This window comes from Gossypium arboreum, chromosome 7 (assembly GCF_025698485.1).
Source record: "Gossypium arboreum isolate Shixiya-1 chromosome 7, ASM2569848v2, whole genome shotgun sequence".
NCBI lineage: Eukaryota > Viridiplantae > Streptophyta > Magnoliopsida > Malvales > Malvaceae > Gossypium > Gossypium arboreum.
The window spans coordinates 3,635,063-3,657,190 of NC_069076.1; the positions used below are offsets into that span (position 1 = coordinate 3,635,063).

General features: G+C 28.0%; 1 pseudogene; it reads right to left on the minus strand.

The window, feature by feature from the left end:
- Positions 1-3,279: 3,279 nt before the first annotated feature.
- On the minus strand, positions 3,280-5,982 carry LOC128295333 (cytochrome P450 94A1-like; annotated as a pseudogene).
- Between the last annotated feature and the right edge of the window lie 16,146 nt (positions 5,983-22,128).

Genomic DNA, 22,128 nt, shown 5'->3' on the forward strand with positions numbered 1-22,128 from the left:
TTCCAATCATCAGCCTTATCTTCACCGAAAGAGAGTGGGCGGGCTAAATACTGTGTCTTATCTTCACGAAAGCGAGAGCGAGCAGATCAAATTTTGGTGAATCTTATCTCCACGTACCGACAATAGAGCAGATTCCAATCATCAGCCTTATCTTCACTGAGCAGGAGTGAGCAGGCTAAATTGCAGATCTTATCTTCGTTGAGCAAGAGCGGAGCAGATAAAGTTCCAACAAATCATACCTTCATGAAACAGCTAGGAGACATTTGGAAGCAATAGGATGCAGTGGGTTGCGATAAGGTTACACCAAGAAGCCAATATCTAATAGGACCGAGCAAAATTGGCCTTTCTAATCTTTGCTTCGTTCCCATTACATGACAACGAGCAAAGAGGGGCAGCTGTTGAGCCCAATTTATGCCCAGGGCCCAATACATTTAAAACCCAAAACAATTAGCAATACAAACCATTACCCAAACCCTAAACCCATCAGACTTAAACCCAAGACAACCCTAACAGCCCAGTAAAATTAAAGAAAATGAAAACCCTAGCAGCTAACACCCTCAGCCGCCGCAACCGTGAAGGTTCCCAAGCACCGCACATCGCGCGTTCCTCTGTGTCGTGCGCTCCTCTACTAGCCCACATCAGAGACGTGCTCGACTGAACCTACAAACAAGTAAAATAAGTTGTAAAATAGGCTATAAAGCCATGGAAAAACGATTGTAAGGGAGGGTTTTTTTTGGAGATACTAGAGGGAGAGAATATACAAAGTTTAAGAGTAAATCAAGAATCGAAACTAAGTTTTGAAAGGTGATTTTTCATTTTTTTGAAATTTTCTCTTGATTTGGATTTCCTTTGTTTTGTTTCCTTTTCAATTTTTTTCAAACGATTTTTAAAAAAAAACAAGAGAGGGAGAGAGGGGACTTACCAACGAACTCTCGATGTCGGCGGCCTCAGCGCGCCGAATCACCGATGAAGGTGGCACGGGTCTAAGTGAAATATTAAAAAAAAAAAAAAAGAAGGCATCATTTGTTTTATTTTTTTCCCCCTCAAAAGTAGAGCCTGGGAAGGGGAAAAGCTGGCCATGCATTAAAGGGATGGAAATGTGCATATGTCTTTTAAATGGGAAATTTTCACGACTAGTCTCTGTCCTCTGTGCTTACATTCAATCAAATCCTTTTTTTTGTTTTCTTTAAGTGCTTTCAAATTACCCCGGAAATTTGCGCCCAGACCCCTCCTTCCTTACCCGCGTGTGAATTTTGGTCCCCTTGTCTCCTTTTGTTCTGTTTTCACCCCAAAATTTCATTTTTTAATTCAATTAAGCCCTATTTTGTTTATTTTAGACACTTTTATCACAAAATTATTTTTTTTGGTATTATTATTAATCTATTATTACTATTTTACTTTTTTTACTATCATTTTTTAAATTATTTTCTTATTATTTATTATATTTTTACACTATTATTTATTATACTTATTATATCATTTTCATTATTTTTTATTTATTTTCATTTAATTTAATCAATTGGAGTTATGGTTCACATTATTATATTATTTATTTATTTATTTGTATATTTGTTATATGCTTCGTATATATATATATATATATATATATATATTTAAAATAAAACTAATTATTTTATGTATAAATTGTCATTATATGTATTACATTATTTGTTATATTATTTTATTTTTACTAATAATCATTTTTTCTGTACTATTTCTTTTTATATACATATTTTACAATAATTTTAAATATAGTTTATTATACTTATTATATTTTATTTATCATATTTTATTTATTTTTTTACCGTTTACTATTATTTTACTATTATTATTTATAATTTTTATATGTATATATTTTTCGCTAAAGTTTTTCAATATAATTATTATTAGACCTACTATATTATTTTTATTATTTTTATATACCATAGTTTTTTTATCGAATATTTTTATACTAAATTATTATTATTTATTACTTTTCACTTTCACTAATTTAGCATTGTTAATTTAACTTTACTATTATCACTATATATATACATCATCATTCAACATATCATTTTCACTTCTATTATGCATTTTCGTATCGTTAATATCTTTATTGCTATGTTTGTTATGTTATTATATTTATTACTATTGTTATAATTATTGTTGATTTTCCTTATATTTACTATATTCTAGGTATTAATATATACATCATCAAGTTTATTATTATACTTGCTATTTTCATATCGCATGTCATCATTTTTTTTGAGTTTCAACCGCCAAATTCATTTTATTCAAAGATTTATCCTCGATTGTTTTCAAAATAAAGGCAATATTCGATATCCGGGATCCTCGGAGGGTTGTGCCTAACTTCATCGAGTACCAATTTTCCTCGTTGAACCTAAATAATTGAGTACCCTTCTTAAATCTAATTGTATGAGGTTCAAATAAAACCTATTCTTGAAATTGGACGTTGCACCCTAACTTCATCGGGTGTGGCATCGCGTTATATTGAGGTAGTGATTTCCAAAATCAAGGCAACCTTCTATTTGGGAGTTTTGAGAGATTGAGCTCTAACTTCATCGAGTTCTAATTTTTCATGAGTCCCGGAGGACCGAATATCCTTCTCTCGAACCTTCATACATGAATTTTAAAAATCGAAGACCAACTTAGTCCCGAAGGTCTCAAATGTTGGACCCTAACTTACTGGGTATGGCATTCTCTCCTTCGAAATGGGTAGGTCTTTACATTTTATTCGAATAATTTCGATTTTCTTTCAAATAAAAGGATCATACTCTAAAATCTTTTCAAATTTCAACATCAAGACATCAACTAATCAAATAGGTACAAATTTTTGGGCGTTACGAGGGTGCTAATCCTTCCTCGTACGTAACCGACTCCCGAGCCCATTTTCTCAAACTTAGCAGACCAAAAAGAATTATTGTTTTAATAGGCCCGATATTTTATTAAACGATTGATTTTAAGGTGGCCTAATCTCACCTTAGAAAAGATTGGTGGCGACTCCATTTACATTTTAAAAGCCGATCCACGTTTTCAAAAAATAAAAATGGTTTCGACAAATACAATTATCCTTTATCAACATATATGGTTGCATGTATGTTTATATGTCACTTTATTAGTTAAAGAAATCCGGTTGATTGATAGTTAAGTTGAATTGTTTGGATAAATTTCTTTTAATTTTCTTTTACATAAACTTGTATATAAGTTCAAATATTTTAATTTAAGATTATTAAATTATAGTTCAATTAATATTGATATTATTATTAATATAGAAAAATATAAATTTAAATGTATATTTTTATTTAAATGTTAAAAAGGATTATAAATAATTTTATCCAAATTTTAGCTATTATGACAATTGGAACAAAACGACGTAAAACAAAATAATTGAAAATCAGTGATTGGCACATTAAACATGACGCTTTAGCTCAATCGAGATCTTCTCTTTCCTCCATCCTGACTGGGAACCCACCTTTCATCTTCGATGTTAGATAAACAACTAACGAAGGCTCAAACCCATCCTCCACTGCCGGCACCACCTTGAACTGCCTTAGAACGCCACTCACCACCCTTTTCATCTGCAAGAACGCCATCTCCTTCCCCAAACAAACCCTGGGTCCCGCCTGGAACACTGGGTAAGTATATGGATCTCTCCCACAAAGCTCCATTTCCCGCCTCATCTCTCTGCAACCATCTTTCTGGCTTGAACTCTGCCCAATCCGATCCCCATATCTTCTCCATCCTCCCCATCGCGTAAGGATGATACGTCACCACCGTTCCTTTCTTCACAACTGTCCCGTCCGGTAAAATATCGTCGTCCACCGCCTTTTTGCTGTCCAATGGGACTGGAGGGTACAGTCTCATGCACTCGCAAAGAGCAGCGTGTGTGTAAACCATGTCTTTAACTTCCTCAAACACCGGCATACCGGATTTCTCTTTGATTTCTTTGAGAATCTCCTTTTCAACTTCAGGGTTCTTGTGTAATAACCAGAAAAACCACGTCAAAGCAGCCGATGTTGTGTCACGGCCGGCAAGTATGAAGCTGATGACAATATCCGTCGCGAAATTCTCGTCCGTATGGCCTGAGGTCAAGAACCTCGACAACAGATCAATAGATTCCAAAGACGAATTATCAACCAGCTCCTGTTTCTTTTCCTTACAATCTTCCTCGCGAAATCACGGACTTGAGTGACCGCAGTATGGAATCTTTTCTCCGATCCCACGTTGAAAAATCGCTTGATTTTCCAAGCTATGCTAAGAAAAGCACGAAACCTTCTGCTACTTATATCAGTAGCATCTTCAAACGCTTCAGCAAACTGCGCCGACGGTAAAGAAGGCAAAAGACAGGCAGGGTCAAACCCAAAAGCGATCTTACAAACGTTGTCAAAAGCGAATCTCTGAAGAATATCTTGCAAGTCAAGCACGGACTTATCGACAACAGCATCAAATAACATCGGAATCAAACGGTCGTGAAGCTCGGTATCAACCACGGTTTGCACGAATTTACGAAGCGACTTGGTGTTGAACTCGTGGCTAGAAACTTGTCTCTGAACTTCCAAGACTCGCCATCGACGTTGAAGATGCCGTGGCCGAGAAAATCGAAGAGAACGTCCCTGGAGAAAGGGCCCTTATGGTAGTTTAAGAAATGGGTCTTGAGCATGTGCTGGACATTGGCGGGTTGGCAGTGAAAATCTGGCGGCTACCAAATAAGTTGTGGAGGGTGAAAGTTGCAGAGGAGAACTCTGGAGGATTTCGGTAGTCCATTGCACACGGTTTTCTCGATTGGATTTGATAGCAAAATAGGAACCGATTATTGGGTAAGATTTGGGGATATTTGGAGGAGATGAGGCTGATTTCTGGGATTTCGACGTTCTTCTGATGATGGTTAAGATTAAAACGGAAGAGCGAAAAGCAACAAGGAAGTAAACAGCTGAGTAAACATCATGGTGCTAATGACTTTGAGATTTCGCTTCATCATAGAATCTCCAAATATATAGACGAAAAAACGTGTTGTACGGATTATCTGGAACCCAATTTTCTTAAATATGATAATTAAAAATATTATGTCATTTCCAAAAAAAAAATCCAAAACGGTAAACTATAGAAAGATTTAGAAAGAAAATAAGATTTAGCAACTTTACTAATTTTTTCTTAATTTAATCTTTAAATTTAGATTTCATAACATTTTAAAATTAAAATTTTAAAATAATTATATAAAATTCAATAAATAAAAATTATAACCTCAACAAAATCCATGGACCAAATTGAAAAAAAACCATCACTAATATGGATCAAAATAATTTGAAGGACCAAGTGAGAAATATTAACTAATATTTATTATTTTATAAAGAATTTTTAATAATTTCTAACTTAATTAATAACTTATATTTAACCCCAAACAATATAATATGTCAGGTTTGATTAGTTGGTGCATGTAAATATTAATTAAAAATAATAATTATAGTTAATTATATATTTTCATCCACCATATTAAATAATTGCTTTCATATTTAATAATTTAAAACGTGTAAGACCTCAGCATTTCTTCACGGATGAGGAAGATGAGGAATAAAAAGAAAAGACAAGAAATACAACAAATTAGATTTCAAAACATGGGTGTAAATGTAAATTACAAAAAGTTTTAAATTTGTTTTGAAAATCATCGAGTTTAATAATACTTGACTTAAATTACTTGTAAATCTTATCAAATTTTTATATTTTATATTATTAAATTATATTATTATTATTTTATATATATTATTAACACTGAATTTATATATTATTAAACTTAGCTGTATTTGTGTAATGATTAGATAGTCTTCAAATTTTGATTTTGAGAAAAGTAAGAAGGGAATTTTATTTTATTAACAACCTGTTGACCCCTAAAAGAAGTGTGAACATGTATTATTTTAATAACAAGGTGGCGAATGATATTATAAACGTAAGCAAAGACGTACCATCACTTTTAATGCCATTCGCCATGCGTATACCGCTAAGGCAAAGACCCAGTATTTTTCTTGGTTTATTTTCTAAACTTTGAAATTTTACGAATTTAGATGTTAATTTTATTATTTATTGTGGATTTTAGAGTAGATTAATCAATTTAGATATCTAAATTTGATTATAAAATATTTAATTTTTTTTTTCTAATAAGATTTAGATTTGTTCATGGGTCGGACCCTGATAAAATTTTAAGTTCGTTTAATAGGTCCGATCCTGATTCGGCTTGAAAAATAAGTCTAAAATTTTGTTTAAGTCCAATCTAGATAAAAATGCTATAACCCAGGCCCTACTCAGCCCGCCCGTATTAAATTTTTATATCATTTTTAATATATATAATACATTAAAAATACTAAAAATATTAAAATAAATGTTTCCGATACGAGCAACTCATCCAAATGCAAATGCCGTAATAGAGATGAGCTTAGTTTCCCTCAAGACCCAATTACGAGATCCAAATCCAAAGAGATAAAGTTAAAACTTAACTTAATTGTTCAAGACTTTATCACGAAAAAAATTCGAGAAGAAGAGTTAAAGTTTCAAGACGATGAATTCTGGAGTAATGATGAATTTGAAGAAACTAATTCTATTCATGGGCACCTAAACCCTCAATCTATGATGACAAGCCCATGTGGAAAATGCTAACAAGCTTAGGCATTTCACTTCAAGAACCACAATTGATCTCACAAGCCTAGACATTTCGTATTGGGTTCGAGTTTTAGGCTTAATTTTTATATATGAGCTCAATATTTTATTTACCAGTTTTTATTATTTTATTATTATTTTATTTCAAATTTTTATAATTATTAAGTATTTTAAGTTATTTAGAAGTTTTATGTTAACAAGAAAGTTTAATTTAAAACTAGTTCTTGTTTAGATTAAATTAGAGTTTTAGTATACTTAGGAGTTTTATTTAGATTTATTTAGCTAGCTTATATATAGGCCTTTGTATTGTACATAATTCGCACAATTCATTATTATTCTATTTCCTTTTGCGTTAATAAATTCTCTCTCAGATTTTTCTTTTCAAAAATTTCTCTGGAGTTTCTTTTAGAAGAGTTTTAACAATCTTTTTAGATTGTGGGTATCATCTTGAAACTTTTTCTTGTCAATTTTTCTATCTTGGAGTGGAAATTAGAGCCGCTTGAAGGGGGTTGTGGATTCTTCGTATTTCCAAGGCTTCTTAGGACTTCTACACGCCACGTTCTATCTTTCCATTTATCTTCTTTATTTGCTTCCTTATTATTCTAATATTTGATTTATTGTTTTATATTTTAGTTATTTTAATTGTTTTATTTGACTTAGATTCAATTTTATTTCAGGTTTGTGTTAAAATCTAAGTTTCTTTCCGAATGTCTAGAGGCCTAAGTCAAATCCGCGACTTTGAAAAACTTTACGATCCGCTTCTGCGTTTATCCGTCTCATCCTTTATCAGTTTCCCTACAAATTAAAAATAAATTTTAAAAAAATATTTATACTTGAATAGCACTAAAATAGATGCACCTTAACAAGCAAATGCTCTAAAATAGTAGCAAATTAAATTAACAATAAAATAAGAGTTACACAATATTCAAACAATAACAACATAATATTGAAATGGCAACAAAATAGTAAAAAAAAAGTGGGAAAATAACAAGAAAACAACTTTTTTTATCTTTTACAAAATCGAGCCGAGCTAGTATAACACCCCAAACCCGGCCTAGAAGTTTAAGCCAAACTTGGATGAGTCACACCAACGCATTGAAAACTGATTTCTTTTCGAGATTTTAACTTAGAAACCAGTAATTCATTTTTGTCGGTTTAAGTGATTTTATAGTTTCGTGTTAGAAATTGATTGATACGGACGAAATTGTCAAAAGGAAAGCAAGGCAAATCCAAAGACAATTTACAAACCCAAAAGATCAAATCACATTTATTACAGTGCAAGACAATTCAAGCTTTCGTACGCCGTCTGATTCTAAATCTGATGCTTTCCTGAACAATTAAAGGTAAGACAAAGGGTGAGTTACCAATCACCGCGTATATCCAGACTCAATACAAATAAGCAGAACATACTATATAAATCGTAGTAACACAAAGAACTTAAGAGCAATTGTATAACCAGCCCGCACAAATATAGAGCATCACAGAAATTTGATCAAAGGTGGTTCAGCAGTACAAAGCAAAAACTGAATACAGCAGAACAAAATAAATCATATAGTAAGAATCAAATAGAACTGAACAGAATCGAATGGTACAAAGCAGAGCAGATTGAACAGAACAGAACGAAACAGAGCAGACAGAGCATGTATGTTTATGCAAATGCAGTATTTTCAAATAGATTAGAATACAAATTTATCAAAAACATTCTACCCAAACTCCGCTACACACCAAGATAGAGTTCTCCCTCAAACTTATCCATCCAAAGCACATCAACAAAGTCATCCTGAGTTGCCCGGCAACGATGCCTTATCAATATGCAGTTAAACTGCAATCAAATATATGTGGTCAAGCCACTATAGTACAGTCGAACTGTCAGAACAGAAGTGTAGATAAACCACCAGATAATGCAGATCTTTAAACTACCAGAAATTTCCTCATTTTACATCAACCTAAGTATCATGCAGTGTGTTATGGCATGCTTATGCAGAATCAAAGTAATGAGCGTGTAAGTCATGTTATCTCTCAATAACAAAATCAAAAAATATGGGAGTCCATGTTTTGTAAAATAGACTTATCAAACCTCAACAACCATATCATATTGCTATGAAGTCGCATGCACGATTATAAATCATAATCAGTAACAATCAATCAAACATATTCAGATATCGCATATTCTCCATCAACAGAAAAATGCAAGGGCATTCCAGTAAATTTAACAAAATACAGATTGTACCTGGATAATTCGCACACATCGAGACGAGCACATTACGTTTTGACAAATCTTAGTTACTTAGATTTACACATAGCGTATATACGTATAGATCAAAAATAGTTCATCGTCGGACCATCAAATAATCCTAATACAATTAAATTCAGATCATAAATACATTGTAGAGGTTAGTACTCATGTTTGGGCAACACTCACAACCTCAAAAATAAGATTCAATCCTATTTATATGCTACACGACACGGACACACGCCCATGTCCTTATCTGTATGGCTCACACGGCCTGGGCACACGCTTATGTCCTTACCCATGTCATCTACCTGTGTGGTTCTAAACCATAAACAGTAAGTTACACGGCCTAGACACACGCCCATGTCTTTGCCCATATGACTCACACGGCCTGGGCACACGCCTATGTCCCCGCCATGTGGTCCTAAGTCACAAACAATGAGATACAAGGGCTAGATACACACTATTGTTTGTTGCCTGTGTGAACCCTACACTAACATGGCCACACACGGCCTAAACACACGCCTGAGTGCCTTGCTCGTGTGGCACTAATTCGATAAACAGTGAGTTACACGGTCGTATGGCATCGACATCCACGTTTTTCGATGACAAAAAATACAGAAAAAGAGGGGTTTCAACACCCACCTGATACGGACTCAATGCATGAGCAACAAAGATGAATTCCTGTCCCTAAAGACAAACAATCGTTCAACAAACAGTTAAATCACAGTTAAATCGCTCAAAACTAACATTCTAAAATCGAAGTTACGTCAAAGAACTTTTGACACTAGAACTTAAATCAAACTTACCAACCAGCGAATTGAACTAAAAGGAGAAGTCAGACCCTGTACAAAATCAGTGTAACGTAACATAGCACAAAACAAAAGAAACTTGAAACGGTGAAACAAAATCAATGCAGAAGTAAGAAAAATGTAGCATTAAAAATAAAAAAGATGAAACAATATGAAAAAAAAAAGAAATGGAAGTTTTGTTTTGGGAAAGGTTAATTAACTAAAATAAACTACCCCACAAGGTAGTTCAGTAAAAACAATATCTCTATAGCTTTTATTGAGATTTGAACACAAGACCAAAAGGTGTATAGACACTTAACTATCGAACGAACAAGCTCATTCTTGATATCAATTGCACACAATTACTTATAAACCACACATTCAAAGGTAAGGGTTTAAGCAAAATGAAAAAAATTTCCAAAAACATGATTCGAACTCGAAACCTCACACATATACCCAAAACACTTAACCACTAAACCAAACCAATTTACTTGTCTAGAATTTCCAAAGTCTAAACTCAAATCGAGGGATGACCTCTTTTGGGTTCCAAAATACGATTTCTTCTGAGCCAATTTTTGGGATGTTACAGCCTGGGCCAAAAAAAATTTACCCAGGCTTAGCTCGTTTTCTAAATAGGCCTTATTTTTTGCCCAAACCCATTTTTCGGGCCTATATTTTTTTCCAAACTCTCCCACTTTTCTAGTAGGCCTTCGGGTAGGGCTAGGTGACCCGACTAATGGATAGTTCTTGTAACGACCTAAAATTACATGTATCAAAAAAGTGTATTTTTGGGTCTCTGTTTTCGTAAAACGGATTCGTAAATATTTATTAAAAATATTTACGAAGTTAGTTGTGTGGTTAATTAGGTTTTGATTAGGTGAATTTGTCTAAATAAAGAATAATTAGGTATAAGGACTAAATTGCAAATAGAATTATAGAATAGATAAAAGTGAAGGGACTAAATTAGTAATTAAACCATAACAAGTGTATGGTAATAAATGGATACATATGTACTAATAATATACACATGTATAAAAAATAATAAATAAGTATTACTTAGTATTTAAGTATAAATATTTATTATATTATATTATATTATAATAGTTTAATAATAAAATAAACAAATAAAGTAAATAAAGAAACAAAAAGAATGAAAAAGAAACAGAATTGAAAATGAAATAGAGAAGGAGAAAGGAGAAAGAAAAGAAAAAGGAAAAATTAAGGTTTTAAGGTTCAAACTCAAATTGGTAAGTGTTAGAATTAAGTGACCCGAATCCTTATTTAAATGAAATACAGTGATAAAATAAAATAAAAAAAGAATCCATATAGAATTACACTTCTTTTATTTTATTTTAGAATAAGGTTTTTTAAACCTTATTAAATTTCATCTATTGGATATTGATTAGAATAAGGTATTTCAGTCTTACTAGAATATGGCTTTACAAGCCTATAAATAGACATAGCCTATTTCTCTTGTAATTAATTCGAATTCGACATAGTGAATTCTCTTCTCCTCTGCCCGTGATTTTTTTCCCGAAAGGGTTTCCATATAAAAATCTGTGTGTCTTTTTTTTTTTTTTTTTTTTTATTTTCACAGTAAGTCAATTTAATCCATTTTCTTTTAATTTTGATATTTTTGGAATCCTAGAACAAAATACTACTTGATTTAAGTTGAAAATTTGAAAGTTAGTTAATTTTGTTGATACATCTTTCGCAAATTTTGACTCGAATAAATTTCAGTTCTATCTATCATTATAATCTTTTTCGAGTATTTTCATTGAAATAATGATTAATGAACTAATAATGCTCTCAAAAGAAGGTTTTGCATATTACTCTGAAAGGTTTCTAAACAATACGAGAACCTGAAACAAGACAGTTATTTAGAACTCACCGAGTTTAAAAGGGCTAGAAACGTGTGAGAAATAAGGGACTAACCGCATCTTCAAGTCCTCTTCTATCGAGCTAAACAAGAAGGCATATGTCAGGGATGTTACCTTAGTAAACAGCGAGCGATGACAACCCAAAAAGTAAAAATGGATCATTCTCATGACATTTTGCATTTTGTGCATTTAACATCCATAATACATGTAGTTAGGAGCATTTGATTCATATTTGGCATCCTAATCATCTAGCATAAGCATATCACTCTTCTACAGATGGATTCCCCAGTGGACAATGTAGCAGGATTACAGATATCATCAGCCTTATCTTCACTGAGCAGGAGTGGAGCAGGCTAAATACCAGGTCTTATCTTCGCTAAGCAGGAGCGGAGCAGATCAAATTTTGGTGAATCTTATCTCCACGTACCGGTGATGGAGCAGATTCCAATCATCAGCCTTATCTTCACTGAGCAGGAGTGGAGCAGGCTAAATACTAGGTCTTATCTTCGTTGAGCAGGAGCGGAGCAAATAAAATTTTGGTGAATCTTATCTCCAAGTACCGGCGATAGAGCAGATTCCAATCATCAGCCTTATCTTCACTGAGAAGGAGTGGAGCAGGCTAAATATCAGGTCTTATCTTCGCTGAGCAGATCAAATTTTGGTAAATCTTATCTCCACGTACAGTCGATGGAGCAGATTCCAATCATCAGCCTTATCTTCACTGAGCAGGAGTGGAGCAGGCTAAATACCAGGTCTTATCTTCGCTGAGCAGGAGGGGAACAGATCAAATGTTGGTGAATCTTATCTCCACGTACCGACAATAGAGCAGATTCCAATCATCAGCCTTATCTTCACTGAGCAGGAGTGAGCAGGCTAAATTGCAGATCTTATCTTCGTTGAGCAAGAGCGGAGCAGATAAAGTTCCAACAAATCATACCTTCAAGAAATAGCTAGGAGACATTTGGAAGCAATAGGATGCAGTGGGTTGCGATAAGGTTACACCAAGAAGCCAAGATCTGATAGGACCGGGCAAAATTGGCCTTTATAATCTTTGCTTCGTTCCCATTACATGACAACGAGCAAAGAGGGGCAGCTGTTGAGCCCAATTTATGCCCAGGGCCCAATACATTTAAAACCCAAAACAATTAGCAATACAAACCATTACCCAAACCCTAAACCCATCGACTTAAACCCAAGACAACCCTAACAACCAAAGAAAATTAAAGAAAATGAAAACCCTAGCACTAACACCCTCACCGTAGAATCATGAAGGTTCCCAAGCACCGCACATCGCGTTCCTCCGTGTCGCACTCCTCTACTAGCCCACATCGAGACGTGCTCGATCGAACCTACAAACAAGCAAAATAAGTTGTAAAATAGGCTATAAAGCCATGGAAAAACGATTGTAAGGGGGGGTTTTTTTTTGGAGATAATAGAGGGAGAGAATATACAAAGTTTAAGAGTAAATCAAGAATCGGAACTAAGTTTTGAAAGGTGATTTTTCATTTTTTTGAAATTTTCTCTTGATTTGGATTTCCTTTGTTTTGTTTCCTTTTCAATTTTTTTCAAACGGTTTTTAAAGAAAAACAAGAGAGGGAGAGAGGGGACTTACCAACGAACTCCCGACGTCGGCGGCCTCAGTGCGCCGAATCACCGATGAAGGTGGCGCGAGTCTAAGTGAAATGTTTTAAAAAAAAAAAAAAGGCATCATTTGTTTTATTTTTTTCCCCTCAAAAGTAGAGCCTGGGGAAGGGGAAAAGCTGGCCATGCATTAAAGGGATGGAAATGTGCATATGTCTTTTAAATGAGAAATTTTCACAACTAGTCCCTATCCTCTGCGCCTACATTCAATCAAATCCTTTTTTTTTTGTTTTCTTTAAGTGCTTTCAAATTACCCGGAAATTTGCGCCAGACCCTCATTCCTTACCCACGTGTGCATTTTGGTCCCCTTGTCTCCTTTTGTTCAGATTCACCCCAAAATTTCATTTTTAATTCAATTAAGCCCTATTTTGTTTATTTTAGACACTTTTATCACAAAATTATTTTTTTGGTATTATTATTAATCTATTATTACTATTTTACTTTTTTTTACTATCATTTTTTAAATTATTTTCTTATTATTTATTATATTTTTACACTATTATTTATTATACTTATTATATCATTTTCATTATTTTTTTATTTATTTTCATTTAATTTAATCAATTGGAGTTATGGTTCACATTATTATATTATTTATTTATTTATTTGTATATTTGTTATATGCTTCATATATATATATATATATATATATATATTTAAAATAAAACTAATTATTTTATGTATAAATTGTCATTATATGTAAAAAAAGTCCAAGTTCAAATTCGAATTACAAATATAATTTGGCCCGATCGGAATGGCCCATTACTTGAAAAGATTTAAGGTCCATCTACAAGCTTGACTCATATGGAAATATAATCTTCAATGATATGTAATCTTAGATATGATTGCAATCTTAGATATGATTGCAATCTTAGATATGATACAATCTTAGATATGATTGCAATCTTAGATATGATATACAATCTTAGAAGATATGATTTTGTTATCTTGGAGATTTAATTTGTAGATATCCTTTAATCTTAACCGTTGATGTAATTGATCTCAGCATTGTTGGATTTGGGGAGGCTCAACTATAAATAGAGGCCTCTCCCTTCATTGTAAAACACTTGAGTTTTGGGAAGCAATAAGAATTCTTGAAGAGCATTCACTCAAATTTCTCTCCATCTTGCATTCTTACTCTCTGTGATTTGTTCTTATTTTATTATTCGTCTATCTTAATTTTTCAACTCTTTAATTTCTTCATTTTTCAAATATGTATATTTTTTCCTATCTTTTATACATTTGATTATGTATTTTATATATCATAATATTGAACCTTTTATATAGTTTATTTTCATATATATATTTTCTATGCATGTATATATATTATATAATCATTTCATTATAAATATAAATTATTTTACATATTTGATATTTTATACATTATTTTCTAAACCATTATATTTTATATTTTTATATAATTATTATTCTTATAAATATATTTTTTATTATATATTATATTTTAAATTTATTATTAAATATCACATTTTTTTATTTGCTCATTTTAACGTAAAGAAGCAAATTCACCAGTAAACTACAAAAACAATCAATGACTTAAAGATTAGATAATAAACGATCTTAAATTCTGATTCAAATGTATATGCAAATTATCAAATCTATCAGATAATCAAAAGATCTGAAAAGTTCTAAGTAATGAGGATATTTAACATCCCAAGACAACTGTAATTGCAATGATCTTCGACTTCAATATCATGAAGTATTCGTACAAATTAGAATTAAGTTAGTTCCATTGTATTGAATGTTTAGATTAATATTAACAATTGGTCTTACAATTCATGATCAAATGCTGAGTAAATATAGCAGATTCATAAAATAATTAGATTCAAAAAGTTAGAATTAAATTGTTCTTAATTTGATATTATGAGTTAAATTAGACTAATATCATAGACTTTAAAATATTTAGAAATATGTAGATTAATAGAGGCATGAGTTATTATGATTAAATTCTAATATATTGCTACAATTAAACGATGGAAAATATAGGATTAAAATGTCAAACTAATGTAATTTGAATTATTACTAATTATCATGTAATATAATTATTTAAAATGATTTAACAAATAAGATTTTAATAATTGTAATAAATGTATTAAATTATTTAGATATATTTAAATTACAGTTATTTGCTATAAATAATGTTAAGTTATAAGATTTATTAACTTTGACTAAGATGTAATTACTAAATTCTAAAGAGATTTCTTAACTATTTATCAATCTAATTTTTCTATTAAATTTTGATTATTTATATTTTATGATTTAATATAATATTATATAATTTCATTATAAATTAATATGAAATGAATTTTTCTAATCATTTATAAATTTAAGATTTAATCTATCATAATCTAAAGATCTTAATTACAATTATAAAAAAATAATAATATTTATAATTAATAATTAGAATTATCTTAATCATCAGATGAAATTAATCGAATTTCAATGGAACATAATAAACATGTATTAATTAAATATTGAATATTAGTTTCAGATTTATATCAATATTAAAATAATTAACAATATAATATAGCAATTTCTATTAAACTATTAAATTAATTTATATTTCAAAATATAATATAAATTAAAAAATTAAAATTAGATTATAAATTTATAGATTTAATAAATGTTAATATAAATAAAGAAAATTAATATAATCATGATAATTAATTAAATTTTGAACAGAATTGACAAATTACATAAAAATTAAATTTGATTAATTAAATTATTCAATTAATCACATATATATTATATTTTATAATTTAACATATTTTAACTTTTATATTAATTACATATGTTAATGTTCAATTAGTTTATAAATAATATTGTATCTAACTTATTAATTAAATTAAATTATTAGTAATAAAATTAAATTAAGTATAATATATCATATAAATGATATAATCAATTAAATGATCAAATAAATTATGAATAAGTAATCTTAATTATCAGTTAATCACTTAAATATATCTACACAATTTCTTATATTTAAATTGTAAATGTATCCACAACATACCTTATTACGACAAATTTTAATCTAGTATTTTTACCTTAATTTTAATAAATGATTTTAATAAGACCATTTTAATAATTAAAATTACAAAATTGACATCAATTTGTTTCATATTGTATATATCAAATGTAAATTAATAGAATATGTACATTAAAATCAATTGTTAAAAATTAAAAAGTTTAATAATAATAATATCATAAAATCCTTAGCAAATCCAAATGTAAATTTATACTATTAATTAATATTTAGAATTATTACACGATACAATGAGTAATCAAAATGATACATCACTTCGAAAAAATTCATATAAATAGAATTCCAATGATCTGAAAAATAGATTCCATAAAATCCTATTAGATTATTGTAGATCCAAGTTATCACTATAAAAATATTACATTTAATTCAACTTCAAATTTTAAATATATTAATATTTCACATACAATTAAACTTAACATATCGAACATATTAGAAATCTAACTAGTTTAGCATATTCAAACTAAGTTCAATTATCAAACCTCAATCTTCTAATTAGTGATTACATTAGTCTTTATTAGGTCCTAATATTTGCAAATAGTATAAGTTGCTTCAAGTAATTAAATATTCAATTTATATAATTTACTTAATATTTATTCATTGCTGATATTAAATAGTTTATTTAAACAGTTTGAATTAAAGTTAATACATAAATATAAAATATCTCAAAATTAAATTTAATATTAGAATTAATTAATATACTAATCTTTATGATCAATAAGTTATAATAGTTTAATTCTACATATTAATTAATGCTAATATTAAATTGTTTAATATTTTATATTTAAAAATTTAAATTTTATACTTATAATTTCAATTTAATAATTTAATAACAATTTAATCTAATTATAAATTTTAACATTATTTATCTATCAATCGTAACAATACTTCTACAAGTTCTTAATTACTTAAGACTTAAATTTCAATCTAGTTATCATTCAATTTATTCCTAAATTTATCAATTAAGTATTATACAAACATTATTCTATTATACATTTATTACTATTGCAATGTTACATAATAAATCTATGATTCAATTATAATTTAAATTATTACATACTATATTAAGATATCAATATCATGTTTAATATAGTCTCTTAAATCCAAATCTATATTAACAAAAATTATCTTAATGATCTAATTACACACCATGTTCTCAATAAAACTTAATGACAATTGAACATAATATGAATACTAATTAACTTAGAAACATAGTTACACATGCAGTTAAGTATCAATTGAACATATAATACTGAAATGTCAAAGAACAATTATTAAAGAACATTTAAATCAAGTCAACTTGATTAGACAAACGATTAGAACATAGTGCATAGTAACTTCTTCAAATAGTCAAACATTATCGCATGAACATTGTACAATACAGATCACTAATAAATAGTAATAGATTATAATTCAAACTGATAATCGTCAACATTTCAATTCATACGAATATGTATAACATTGATCAAATCAATAAACAATTAACATTAAACGTAATCAATAGTTATTACGATTTAATATGATAATGATCAATTAGAAACCATAAATAGATAATTATAAGATAAGAGATAAAACGATCAACAATGAATTAAAATCAGAAAGCATTAAGTCATACAAATCAAGAAAAAGATTAGTAATGATTAGAACAATCACAAGTAGTAAAGTAACACTATCAAGCATAATAACTATACTAGTTTAAAATCATTATATATCAACATAACATGTCAACCTATTAAATACAATATATCGAATTAATAACATAAACTAGTATCAATGCATCAATACTAGTGTAAGCGACATCAGTATCAAGTGATGAACAAAGAAATAGAATCGAATACTAATACAGACTTAAAATCTACAAATCATATAGTAACTATTAATGCGATTATCAAGTAATCGAGATGATAATCTATAAATATTCATATAAATCAGATTCCATGAATTTCAATCAATAGAACTCACTAAAACTTATTAATTAAATGATACTATACTACAGTAAATTAGTACAATTATATCAACTATTTCATATCCAAGAATATTATCTATTACAATATACATATTGATAATCATTGAACTGTTTTACAATTATGATTCAATTAGATGAACCATATTCAGATGACTTTCAGTGAACTGGAAAATCATTATACTTATACTAATGCAGCTTGATTCTACACTAAACCTCATACTGAATTAAGTTTTAAGAATCTGTCCAGTCTTCGTACAGCATATATCTAAGTTACAGTCAGTCATAAGATCAACTAATAACATAGATAATCATCTAACTACGATATGCTAACATAGGCACTACATCTGAGACAATTCATAGTAAGATTACATCTAGACAATTGAAATACTAATTATCGACCAATACAGCAAGTCATCTATGAAAATATAACAAACTTAACATTCATAAATGCAATAAATCTAAATACTACAACAAATAAAAGTTAAATCATAATATCAAATATGACAAATGAATTATGACAAAAAAATCTCAAGTAAGTAAAAACAAATTAATAAGCTTCGACTAAAGAATCATTACTAAAAATAGTAAATAAATAATGAAAACAAAGAGTATTAAATAATATAATACATATAAAGCAAATAAATGAAGTTTATAATATAAAGAAATAAACTAATCAAATATAACAAATTATAGCATTAAATACATTATAATAATTTCATAACTAACAATGCAAGAACTTTATATCAATGACAACATATTAACATTATTCAATCAACAATGAAATCAACGCATAATCCCTTCAAGACATTGAACCATTTACTAGATTCCATCTAACTTTCTGATACTTTGTTCAATTATTTACGAGCTTAATATATGGATTCGTTCTAGAGCTAATTATGACTAATTCAATATAATTTTACATAATTCTAGAGTATTTCAAATTCATTAACTTTAGTGTCATAAGGTGTTCAGCTTATTGATATTTACATAAATAAAATAGTTATTATATCAATAGATAAATATTAAAATTAAGTTTTAGTAAGAGGTTAAAATGTATGAATAGGATATATTCTAATATTAAAGATATATAATAAAAAATTATTAATTAATTATAATATTAATATATATTATAAATATAGATAAGAATAATAAAATAATGAATTATGCATAAAATAAATAAGTATAAAATCAATATAAGTAAGTTAATGAAGATTAGTCAAATCAATGTATAGAGAATAATATAATATATTACTTAATCTCAAATTTAAATAATTAATTATATACGATTAAATTAATAATATAATATTAATATAATTTAAGTAGATTCAGAATACATTAAGTATCTTAGAATATATTACATTATTAATAGTTAATTCTAACTATAAGAATTAGATTTCAATTTTATAATATGTTATCTTATAATATGTATTTAATTAAGTTTATCATGCTATTCATTAATACTAATTGATCCTGAATCATAAGTTTTGCATTAAATTATTTTTTATACTATTTCGTTATGATATGAATTATACTATACTTGATTATCAATCTTGATTTTAATTATTAATGTGTTTATTTATTATTAGTTTATACTAATCATTCATTAATATTTAATTCTAATTTAATTATATTCAGATTTACTAAAGATATAATATAGTCATTGAAATCTTAATTCTTAAAATTAAACATGATATCATATACACTAAGATATATCCAATATCAGATACATGCAGATTATTAAAACTAAATGTAAATGTTAGATAGCATTATTCGAATTTGCAACTAGATAAGATACATACTAGAACTAAGTCATTATGAACGAGCAATTATGACAATTCTTAGTTAACGAGATCGTATAGTCAAGAGATAATTTCGATCTTATCTTAACATATAAGATCAACTAATATGTATTTAATTGCATTTTCATGAAATGCATAGCATATTTGCAAGCATTTAATCTGTACATCACAGTAAGATCATATCAAATTTCAATATTTACATGATTAACATATTATCCTAGATCAACTTATCAGTAATTATTGACAGTAATTTACATCTTACATACATATTACATAACATTATCTTATCAATATCATACAGATTCACATAGGAATGGTCATGATTATTAGGTATCAATTCTGATACTAATCTATCAGCTTGAATAACATTCATACTTATCTAAAGTATGTAGGTAATCATAATCTAAATTTAGCGAGGATTATCAACATTACTTAATCTAGAAGTTAGCAATCAAATATGGTAATCAGTTAGCATAAATCTGTTACAATTAATGTATACTTCATTCCGTTCATGAGCTTAATATCATAGCAATATTATTAGTTTATTACAGTATTCAGGATACAATACATCATCAATTACTATTGAAACAGATCAATTCTTATCTTAGATGAAACTGCATCATGTCATCCAATGTAGCTGCTATATAATCAATTATACCATTACAGATGGAAGTAGCATCTGACTTAACATAACTCTATAAACTATAAAATCAATAAGTAAAATATAGTTATACACTAAGTGTAAGGTATTGCATTATATAATACAATAGCAATCAAGATGTAATTTTTACTAGTTCAATTACATTGAATCGATGAAGTGCATTATTCATTGACATTATAAACTAAATATTCAAATATATAACTTAAATCAATCCTATTCCTCTAAATGCATTACAAATAATATGCTACTTCATTTGCATAAGCTTCCTGTTATTAAGTCATTAAAACGAACCATTACAGCAATCTTGCACTCACTAGTGACTAGACATGTGTTCAATGAGCTAATCAAGCAATGTTGATAACTAATAGTATTAATGTATTTCGCTAATTATATGTTGTATAGTTGATATTAAGTCTATTATATATAATGTATAATTTCATATTTAATTCATATTAAATCTATCTTATATATCTGTATTTTTTCATTTTAATTTTCAATTTTATATCATAAGTATATTATTTAACTTTCAATAACCAATTTTACATTATTCAATATGATCTAATCCTTCGATTCGTATGTTATCAATTTATTAATCAATAATTAATATTGGTTTATTTTCTAAAAATTACATGTTATGTATAAATTATAGTCATAGTTTGATATATTAACTTATATTCATTATTAAATATTTTTATATATAATTTTAACTCATCTTATGTTCTAACTTTATTCTAATTTTTAATCTTTATTATTTAACTAATTGTACTTTGATTTTGTAAATTTTTTACTATTATTCACTTTTTGATATTCATTACATTTACTTTTATTATAATCTATTTTACAAAAATTAATATTTATATATTATTATTAATTATTTTAAATTTATTACATTATATTGTATTATATTTTATATTTATATTATATTTCTATATATTTTAATTATTTTTATTTATCTTATTTATTATTTAAATTATATTATTTTATTATTTATAATTTTTAATTAAATTTTTAATGTATATTAATTAAATATTATATATTATATATTTTTAATTTAGTATTTAATTATATATATATTATATATTATAATTATTTAAATAACATATTTTATATATTTATTATGAATTTATATTATTCTACTTATTATCATATTTTACAATTTACTATTATTATTATTTTTTTATATATTAATTTTCATTTATATTTTATAGTTTATTAATATTATTAAGTATATATTAATATTTTATTTTGATTAATCATATTACTATTTATATTATTTAATTGATTAATTTTTATTATATAATTTATACTATATTATCAATTTTATGATATTGATTAATATTTATTTTAATTTACTCTATTTCTAACGTTTAATTATATGATTTCTAATTAATAATTTAGTCTTATAACTTTCTAGAATTACTATATAATCTTATCATACTAGTAATTAGTTA